This window comes from Sinocyclocheilus anshuiensis, unplaced genomic scaffold (assembly GCF_001515605.1).
Source record: "Sinocyclocheilus anshuiensis isolate Anshui unplaced genomic scaffold, SAMN03320099.WGS_v1.1 scaffold575, whole genome shotgun sequence".
Classification (NCBI taxonomy): Eukaryota; Metazoa; Chordata; class Actinopteri; order Cypriniformes; family Cyprinidae; genus Sinocyclocheilus; species Sinocyclocheilus anshuiensis.
This window is the reverse complement of record NW_015552573.1, coordinates 367,864-379,421: the sequence shown is the minus strand read 5'-3', so window position 1 is coordinate 379,421 and position 11,558 is coordinate 367,864. Positions and strand designations below refer to the sequence as shown.

The 11,558-nt window shown below is 37.3% G+C and overlaps 1 pseudogene; it reads right to left on the bottom strand.

The window, feature by feature from the left end:
- Positions 1–7,709: 7,709 nt before the first annotated feature.
- Positions 7,710–11,558, bottom strand: part of LOC107665114 (tonsoku-like protein) — a 21,464-nt pseudogene continuing 17,615 nt past the window's right edge.

Here is an 11,558-nt window from a genome sequence, read left to right as displayed (position 1 = left end):
GCGTGGAGTTAATTCTTAAACTTTTTAAAGTTGAAGAATTCTGTTTTCTTTGATAAATTGAAGAAATGCGCAAGGCTAAGTCCATTTCATTCTTACCTTTATAGTCAGAAAAGTCCATTCAGGAAAAAAAAACTTTATACAGTCAGCAATATATGAGGATGTGCAATGCAAGAGCCATCAATGACACCGACCCTGCAAATATGCAAAGAAGAATGTTAACCCAGGATTTAGGAATGTACCATCTGTACCACATTAACTCAGGATTCCGTTTACCCGTGTTTAGAATGACCCATGCTGAAAGGCATAGTTCACGCTAAATGAAAATACTGTCATTTACTCACCCTCAAGTTATTCCAAATCTGTATAAATCAAGCGTAGCGTTAGTTCTGGCAGGTCACGTTAGTCAAGCTCGCATCAGCTGACTCTCAGCTGATCCCCATCTACCTATGGGAATACGACACCTATCTAAGTATTCATATATAAGGTCCCTCAGTATTATCAGCAGTTTTTGCATTGCTCAGCTAATTACCCTCCTCCATCCCCAACTCCTCCTCTGTCAGTCGGGATTCAGCCTTCTGATTCTCCTTGAATCAGACTAATTCTAAATGTGTACATAAAATTATTGAACTTAACAATATCTGCAATACATTTATGTTGGTTCTGTTCTGTTTACCCTGGGGGGTTATTGCTGCTCTCCCTGCTCTCATCCATGCTAGGCTGCATGGAGGCGCAGGGAGTTCTTGCCCAGAACAAAACCATACCGCCAATCCAAACTGTATGCTAATTGTCAATCATCTTTGACGATAGTGGTCCTGACAGAAATTTCTTTCTTCTTTTGAACACAAACATTACAATTATTTTGAAGAATATGTGCAACCAAAGAGTTGATGGTCCCCATTGATTTCCATAGTATTTTTTTTCAAGTCAGTGGAGACCCATATTCAAAATATCTTCTATGTTCAACAGAAGAAAGACATTCATGCAGGTTTGAGAGTGAGTAAATGATGACAGAACTTTTATTTTAATGTGGACTACACCCTTAACTATTTCAAGTGTAAAAAGCCCTTGAGTGTTCGCTTTAGCTGGAAAGTTGGTGAACTTCCTGGAACTTCTGCACTAGAGCTAGAGTGCACTAGATCTAATGGTGTGATTATTGTGGTTTTGTATGCCACAGTTTTCTGCATATTTGTCATGTATACTCAACTTTATGTATATTTTTTTGCATTCAGTTGGAAAATTAATGTGTGAAACAAACTTTAATGTTTTGTGACATGATTTCGTTCTTTTACAAGTTTTTGAGATACTTTTACAAACAGAGGATGCTTGAATTAGTATTTTACTGGTCCGTTTCTTGGTCTATCAGCACTATACCACATACATTGATATCTCATGCCCATTTCAAACTCATAATTCCTTAAATTTCACAAATAATCAGACAATAACATTTGTTAACTATTTTAGTTAACATGAACTAAGAATGAACAATAGATCTTTAGCATTTATTAATCTTAGTTAATGTTAATTTCAACATTTACTAATGCATTATTAAAATCAACATTTGTGCTTGTTAACAGTTAATGCACTCTGAATTAACATGAATTAACAGTGAACAACTGTATTATCATTAACTAACATTAAGAAAGATTAATAAATACTGTAATAAATGTATTGTTCATTGTTCGTTCATGTTAGTTAATACATTATCTAACATTAACTAATGGAACCTTACTGTAAAGTGTTACCTTAACATTAAATATCAATATAACATTTTTATTCACTTCTATGTAACAGAATCAGATATAAGTTGTTGTTTTTTTTTACTAATTATCCAAATAATGTATAGTCCTACAAAGCAGGGCCGGACTGGGATGCAATTTCAGGCCGGGAAATCTCACACTCATCCAGGCCACACAGAAAAAAAAGGGCCAAAATTGTACCTTTTGGGGTACAACAGCTTGACACCGTAGCAGTACACCGTACATATTAGTACCTTAAGAGTAGTAATTTAATCTAATCAAACAAGAAATTTAGGGCATACTGGACATTTCATGTTTATTTAGTGTAAAAAATTACATTTCCTGTTGCCAACAGGTGGCGCTATAACTATAACTGCATATTGGCATGTAGATGTCTTCAGGCCAGGAGTTTTATCAAACATATGAAGTTTGGTACAGATTGAACATGGTATGTTCGAGTTAGATTAAAACATGACATATCCTGTTGCCAACAGGTGGCGCTATGATTATAACTGAATATTCACCTTTAGATGTCTTCAGGCCAGCACTTTTATCAAACTCATGAAGTTTGGTGCAGACTGAACATGATATGTTTGAGTTAGTGCAAAGCATGACGTATCCTGTTGCCAACAGGATTGTTGCCAACAGATTATAACTGTATATTGGCCTTTAGATGGCTTCAGGCCAGGACTCTTACCAAACATGTGAAGTTTGGTGCAGATTGGACATTGAATGATTAAGTTAGTGTAAAACAAGTAATTTCCTTTTGCCAGCAGGTGGCGCTATGATTATAACTGAATATTGACCTTCAGATGTGTTCAGGCCAGGACTCTTATCGAACATGTGAAGTTTGGGGCAGATCGGACATTGCATGTTTAAGTTAGTGTAAAACAAGTCATTTCCTGTTGCCAGCAGTTGGCGCTATAATTATAACTGAATATTGGCCTTAAGATGTGTTCAGGCCAGGACTGTTATCAAATATGTGAAGTTTGGGGCAGATCGGACATTGAATGCATGAGTTCCCAGATAGCACACGTACATCTGCAAGATGTCTGTTAAAGATCTTTTGATCTGGAAAGCATCTGCTGTGTACAAACATCTGACAGACGTCTATAAGATGTCAGTTTTACATACATTCTAAATCATAAACATCTTAAAGACATCTAATAGATGTCTATTTGACATCTAAAATTAAACGTCCTATAGACGTATTGCAGATGAGCAAACTGGTACTACAACATAAACATGGTTTATGAGGACCCTTCCTGTGTCCCCGTAAAACAACAGGCTTAAAAAACATACAAAACGGTGTTTTATGAAATTCAAACATTGCCAGTAGTTTTCTGTAAGGGGTAGGTTTAGGTGTACCTATATGGGTACAGTTGAGACAAAAATGCACCTTATGTTTATGAGCTAATTGTGGAAAATATAAACTATTCATGGCTATTTTTAGTTTAAGATATTATAGTACATAAGCAAAAGAAATATTATGTGAAAAATCACTTCATTTCGGCATCTAGTTTTTGTGTAGTGATGAAAAAAGCAGAAAGTATCTCTAATGTACTCAGTCTACCCTAAATGCAGATGTCAAATAGACGTCCCCGCGATGTACGTGTGCTATCAGGGTTACAACAACTTCCCGTTTCACGGTACTACTAGCATGCTTTAGCTCTTAGTAAGTGTTGCTAGCATGTTTAGCACTCAATGGCTTATTTTAGTGTGCTGCTAATAGTGCATCACAGTGCTAAACATGTCACTTCCTGTTGACAGTAGGTGACGCTATGACTATAACTGGATATTGGCATGTAGATGTGTTCAGGCCAGCACTCTTATCAAACATGTTAAGTTTGGGGCAGATTTGGACATTGTATGCCTGAGTTACAGCAACTTCCTGTTTCATTGTATTAACAGCATGCTTTAGCAAATTAGCTAAGTGTTCCTAGCATGTTTTAGCATGTTTCTAGCATGTTGCTAGCCTATTTAACACATGGTTTATGAGGACCCTTCCTGTGTCCCCGTAAAACAACAGGCTTAAAAAACATACAAAACGGTGTTTTATGAAATTCAAACATTGCCAGTAGTTTTCTGTAAGGGGTAGGTTTAGGTGTACCTATATGGGTACAGTTGAGACAAAAATGCACCTTATGTTTATGAGCTAATTGTGGAAAATATAAACTATTCATGGCTATTTTTAGTTTAAGATATTATAGTACATAAGCAAAAGAAATATTATGTGAAAAATCACTTCATTTCGGCATCTAGTTTTTGTGTAGTGATGAAAAAAGCAGAAAGTATCTCTAATGTACTCAGTCTACCCTAAATGCAGATGTCAAATAGACGTCCCCGCGATGTACGTGTGCTATCAGGGTTACAACAACTTCCCGTTTCACGGTACTACTAGCATGCTTTAGCTCTTAGTAAGTGTTGCTAGCATGTTTAGCACTCAATGGCTTATTTTAGTGTGCTGCTAATAGTGCATCACAGTGCTAAACATGTCACTTCCTGTTGACAGTAGGTGACGCTATGACTATAACTGGATATTGGCATGTAGATGTGTTCAGGCCAGCACTCTTATCAAACATGTTAAGTTTGGGGCAGATTTGGACATTGTATGCCTGAGTTACAGCAACTTCCTGTTTCATTGTATTAACAGCATGCTTTAGCAAATTAGCTAAGTGTTCCTAGCATGTTTTAGCATGTTTCTAGCATGTTGCTAGCCTATTTAACTCTTGCTGACATTTTTAATATGTTGCTAGGAGTCCATAACAGTGTTAAACATGACACTTCCTGTTGCCAGCAGGTGACACTATGACTATAACTGAATATGGGCATGGACATGTGTTCAGGACACAACTGATATTAAACGTGAAGTTTGGGGCAGATCGGACATTATTTACCTGAGTTACAGCAACTTCCTGTTTCATGGTGAAACATTTAACTTCGTCAGGCCGCCAGGGACACACAAAAAAAAAACTGCACAAATATAAAGATAATATTTTATCAAAATGGATTGATATAAGCTTTCTGGACCAGAAAAAGAAATATCATTATATATCAGGTTTTGTTACTCTCTACGAGAGGATAAATACAAAATAACTAAAGCAGGGGTGCAAAACTCAATTCCTGGAGGGCCACAGCCCTGTAGAGTTTAGCTTCAACCCTGTTCCAACCTTCATACCATAGTTGTTTAATGTATAGTTAATGCCAATTATTAGATTGCATTATACATGTTCCATGGTAGTAGCATTGCATTCTTGAAAGCACCTTGTATTATGATGGCACATTCAATTTCTGTGCAATAGTATTACAATCTGACACCATGGTATTGTCAAATATACATACTGTAGTTCCGACACTGAATTTTATACTATTTAGATATAGTATGTGTAATCGAAGTACTATAAGTTTTGAAAAATAAGCATCACACATACAGGAACATGTAAAAACAAAAACGTAATGCCAATATTGCTAGTTCATCTTGACATGTTCGTGCTCATCATCTCACCCCACAATCTCTGTGGTTTCTGGTTGAAAACAGAGGTGTTTTAAAAAGGAGTGGCACCAAAGACAATCAAGCAAACGAGAGTTTTCAGTCTCACTGTGCTCAGACTCTTTTGCCAAACAAGATGCTGCGGAGCATCATCCTGATCACCCTGCTGATATCCTCAGGTAAAATTAGCACAGATCAGTTGTTGTTAGTTATCTTTATTAAACAATTTGTCTATATTTTGTGTGCCTCACTGAAAAACACAGCTTAGACTGATTTGGACCGGCTTACGTTCAGTGATGTGCAATGCTGGTCATGTAAAAAACAAACTTGAATGTACCTAAAATATACATATCATTCTTACTGTTTAACTGAACTAATGCATTATATTGCAGAACATTTAGTACTTATCATGCATTTTTCCTTACAGTTTGTGCTCTTCACTTGGAAATGCACAAAGCCAAATCTACTGGAAATGAACTTAAAGAAGACTGTAAGTTGTCCTCAACGTTTATCATGATCCCATTTTGTGTTTACATTTAAAGTAGAAAAGTGAACTACTTTCACCAGATTGTGCATCAGTATAATTAGTGCTCAAACAAACATATTTAATACAGAAATGTTATTGTCTTTTTACGATTGCATTTATTTCTATTATTTTTCCAGATTTTTTTTACCAAGATTTTATGCCTGTGTAAACTTTGATAATAGCAAATAACATGTACACAAATGTATCTAATTTAGTCATTCCCAATTATCTACATTGATCCTACTGCCATTAAATGCTGAACAATATCAATTTTAAGGATGTCTAAGTCATAAATTACACCATTTGTGCATATTAAATTTGATACAAAAATAATTTTACAGCATTTTAAACCAGTATTTCCGCATCCCATTTTCATGAGAAATACTAAACTTACTATGACTGATTTTTTATTTTTATTTACATGGTTGGATGTAACACTTCTCTCTATTGTATACATTTTTTTTCAATTATTAAATTTAACAGTTATAATAAAGGTTTTTAGTGTGTTTCTCAAGTTATTGCCCACTGTTATTTTTGATATTAGATAAGGTGGTGTACATCATTGATAGTGACCGAACTGTCATATCATAACTATTGATTCTAATATGCTGTATCTGTTATCTTGTTAGGGTGAGATACAAGCAGAACAACTCCCTGGATTGTGCTGGGCTTGCAAGTGGGCCATGAAGAAGCTGAGAAGTGAGATACCAATGGCTCAACTAAGGTTGGTAACAGTACTGTTTCATACACGTCAATAAGTTCATGTGAGGCTAATGGCTTAATGTTAACTCTGCTGGTCACTTTCCTACAGGATGACATTAAAGGGATGCTGGGGATGGTCTGTGATGAGACCGGCTTCCTGAAGTACCGGTGTAGGATGTTTGTGAACAAGTACATGGGCACTCTGATCGAAGAACTTTCAACTACTGATAATGCCAGAACCATCTGTGTTAACATTGGTGTTTGTTAAAGGCCTTTGAAAGTTTAAGAATCCTTTCTTTGATAAATTGAATAAATGCATAAGGCTTTTCATTTGTTTGTTTTTTAAGGGCTTTTCACACTGCGATTAGAAAGACATAGTTCATCCCAAAATGAAAATTACCCCATGATTTACTCACCCTCAAGCCATCCTAGGTGTATATGACTAGGTATATGACTTATATTAAAAAATGTCCTGGCTTTTCCAAGCTTTATAACGCCAGAGAATAATACCCACATAGCGGTACAATATGTATAGTGCGAAACAATGGGGTGTTTGAATGTTAGGACTAAACACTTAGCAACAGCTTTGGACAGTAATGGAAAAGTCGCACGTCGTAGCCTATAAACTTTCAGTTCAGCTTTTAAGGGAAAAAATGTCAAATGGTGACTGAAAACGTGCTAAAATTTGCGTGATAAAGAGACCGTTTCATTCTTACCTTTACAGTCCGAAAACTCCATATAGAGAAAAAAAGAAACGGCATAGTTGGCAATATATAATATGAGGACGCGCAACGCAAGAGCCGTTATGTAAACAAGTGGCGCTCTGTTTGTCCACTTACCCCGCGAAAATGCAAAAAAGCATGTTAACTCAGTTTAGGAATGTACAGTATGAAACGACGGAGTATGAATAACCAGGATTAATTGTTAGCCCCAGGTAACTTATGAGCAATGCGAGACGTGAAGCAAGATAACCTAGGATCCTGTTGACCCAGAGTTAACTGTTTCAAGTGTGAAACGCCCTTGAGTGTTCCCTTTAGCTGGGAAAACTGAGCTAACGTTAAGTGCACTAGAGCTAATGGTGTGATTATTGCGTTTTTGTATACCACAGTTTTTTTTGCATATTTGTTGTATACTGTACACTCTCTTTTTCTTTAAATAACGGCACAATAAATGCATGGAACTCATGTTTTGTGACATGTTTTTGCTCTTCAAATTTTTGGAGATACTTTTACAAACAGAGGATGCTTGAATTCATATTTATTGGTCCGTTTCTTGGTCCATAAGCACCACACCACATACATTAATATCCCTTGCCCATTTCAAACTCATAATTTCTTACATTTGGCAAAAAATCAGCAAGAAAGAATTTGCTGAAAGACTAAATAGAATAAAATGGGTTTGAGTCAAGTATAAACAAATATACGTGTCCATACAAATAATTACAATAAAAAAAAAATACATAATGACAGCACACATGCTACAATTAGAGAGTATTTACAGACAAATGTTTTCAAGAATTTGTCCATTAGACTAATGCTACTGCCAGAAAGAGTTTATTGTGAAGCTGCGGTGATGCTCAGCATGCATTTGGAGTTGCGAGAAAACGCATGTATGGGTTCTGATCTCCGTCTCCAGCTCTGCTGCAGTGCATCCTGGTCTAGTTTATTCAGACTTTGGGAGCACAAACGCAGGTCTCTGATGTGATCAGACAGACTTTCCAAACAAACATCACCCAGAGGTCCTGACACCTGACAGCCTGTCATGAAGAACGAGAGGAACTTCAAACATTACAGGATACAGTAAGTCACATTCACAACAACAGCGATCATTATCAGTTTGTTTAGATGGTTGGTGACACATCCAGCAATTCAATCATTGCACAAATTAGCTTCTCAAACAGCTTTTTCTGTGAGATGCTGCTGCAAGATTATGATGTGACTACATGCAACTTTATAACAAAAAATATGCTTGAAGTGTCACAAGTGTCAGAAATTTGTCATCACTTCAAGTTAATTGAAATCTACTATCTACTTCATGATATGCTTTTGCAACATATATAAAAACTTTCCCTTTTTGCAGCAAAAAAAAATTGTAACTTGTCAAAAAACTAATTACATCATATTTGTACTAGTAATTTCTCCCATTTTTGATCAGATGCTCAGAAAGCAATAGTTCAGGTCTGAAGTGTCAGTAAACCTATTACAGGGAAAGTACCCTCAAATTCCCTTTGATTTTAAACATCTCTGCTTAAAGGGATAGATCACCCAAAAATGAAAATTCTGTCATTAATTACTCTCCCTTGTGTCGTTTCAAACCCGTTAAGACCTTTGTTCATCTTCCGAACACAAATTAAAGGGGTTATATGATGCGATTTCAAGTTTTCCTTTCTCTTTGGAGTGTTACAAGCTGTTTGTGAATAGATAAGATCCCTAAAGTTGCAAAGACTAAAGTCTCAAATCCAAAGAGATATTCTTTATAAAAGTTAAGACTCGTCCACGCCCTCCTAAAACGCCTCGTTTAAACACGCCCCCACATGTCTACGTCACGATGTGGGAAGATTTGCATAACGGCGCCAAAATGTTCACGCAAAGAAAGAAGGCATAACTTTATTGTTGCTGCCACCGCCGCCGCCATGTTGTGAAGATGCTGTGAGCTTTGTAAAAATCGACACGTTTCAGAAAGGCGGGGCATAGAGAAGAAACAATAATGTACAGTATGTGGAAAATAATGTTTTTTTTAACCTTAAACCGCATAAACACATTTCATTACACCAAATACACAAAATAATGTTATTTTTAGCAGCATCATATGACCCATTTAAGATATTTTTGATGCATTCTGAGAACACTCCGACCCTCCCATAGACAGCAAGGATCCTTACCCGATCAAGGCTCAGAAACGTAGCAAGGAGATCGTTAAAATAATCCATGTGACATCAGTGGTTCAACCATAAATAAAGCTACGGGAATACTTTTTGTGCGCAAAGAAAACGAAAATAACGACTTTATTCAACAATTCGCGTCACCCTATAGGGCCATTTTGGAGAGTATCACATACCTAAACAACATATGCAACGTATGTATGTGGATACGCTGTTTACTCTTTGATCGAAATGTAAACAACAAATCCACGTACATACGTTGTTTACGTATGTGATACTCCAAAATGGCGCTATAGGGTGACGCGGAGGAGACGAATTGTTGAATAAAGTCGTTATTTTCGTTTTCTTTGTGCACAAAAAGTATTCTCAGCTTTATAACATTACGGTTGAACCACTGATGTCACATGGATTATTTTAATGATCTCCTTGCTACGTTTCTGAGCCTTGATCGGGTAAGGATCCTTGCTGTCTATGGGAGGGTCAGAGAGTTCTCAGAATGCATCAAAAATATCTTAATTTGTGTTCTGAAGAAAAACAAAGGTCTTAACGGGTTTGGAACAACATGAGGGTGAGTAACTAATGACAATTTTCATTTTTGGGTGAACTATCCCTTTAAGTTCATCACCGTTTAGGGATTTGAACCTACAATCTTTCCCTTATCAGCCTACAACCAAACCACCGGCAGGATACAAAAGGAAAACACAATAAAAAGACAAATGCATCAGAGCTGATGAGACACAGGCGATTAAACCTGACTATCACTGGAGGAAAAGAAAATACCTTGAAGACTGAGATGGGTCAAAGGTCGTTGGGCCTCCATGAGGGCGTTAAGGAGACTTTGAAGGCCAACTGAAGTCACTGAAGGGTTAGCAGACAAGTCCAAAGACACAAGAGAGGGACAAACAGGAAGACACCTAAAAATAACCAAAATATATCTATAATATATACGATAAGCTGCAAACTGAAATAAGCATATAAATGATGCATTAAGTTGTTTCAGTACAGTAAGACGAGAGTTGAATGATTCACCTAGCGAGCAAGAGGACACTGTGGTCCGTGAGGCCATTTCCAGCCAGATTTAAGTGCGTGAGTGGACAGTCACCCTGCAACCCAAACATTTAGTCAATATTATTTACATTGCAGTTGAATGATGTAGATTTTAAAGCAGAGATTAAATGGCTTTAGGGCTGGAGTCTAATTCCCAAAAACAGCCCACAACCCCATACTAAACATCTTAAGCACACATTCTTGTTTTTATTATTTGGAAAGGGGAACTGACTGACAGGTAGGAGCAGAGGTTGCATTAAACAAAAAAAAGTTCAGTCATGTACTGACATTTTAAAAACACTGATAGATAATTCATTTTTTCAAGTTTGGCAAGTCTAAACTGGACTACAGGGAAGTAAGTGTACTTGTGTCAGGAGTTTAGCGAGGATCTCCATGGCAGGCTGGTCAGATGGACCTCTACAGACTGCAGAGAGCTGAAGCTGCGTGAGATAGTGCATCGGTAACGTCTTCAACACAAGCTCAAAACCAGTGGAGCCCAGTGCATTATGGGAGAGGCACACTCCACATATTTCCAGTGCCTGTGAGAGCATAAAATAACAGACAGTACAGAAACAGCATGATTTCATTCGGTTGTCAAACAGAGGTCACTTCAGATCAGATGCATCTGATGGTGCACTTACTGGCCATGGCGCTGGCTAAGAGCAGACGGTGTTGCTGCAGGAAACGTGCAGAGAGGTCACAAGCTTGCAGGGACAGAGTAGAGAGCAGGGGACAGGAGGACAGAAGACTCGCTAACGCCTGCGTCCAGTCATCACCCAGAGGATTCATGCTTAAATTCAACTCCTCTAGACACTACAGAGAGAAAAAAGTGAATATAAAAAGAGAGGGGGGTATGAAAGCTTGCTATCAAAGTATATTATGCAGTACTCTTTTCATAAGATGATGATCAATAAGTTCTCAGTGATCTGATTTCATGAATGTGTGAATTTCACATCTGTTCTTTTAGACTTGACCATTAACGCTTTCCTCATGAAACCACTGAACCAAAAAAGGGAAGCAGTTTGTTTCTTCTCAAGAAAGGAGCAAACCTCTTGACCACATACTGACAAGACAGTCACAATTATCTGATATTCATTCTTCACACATCTATATTAGCTGCAGATCTCGGTGACCACACCACCGGGTGACTCATGCATGCTGGGGTGATCATGCAGT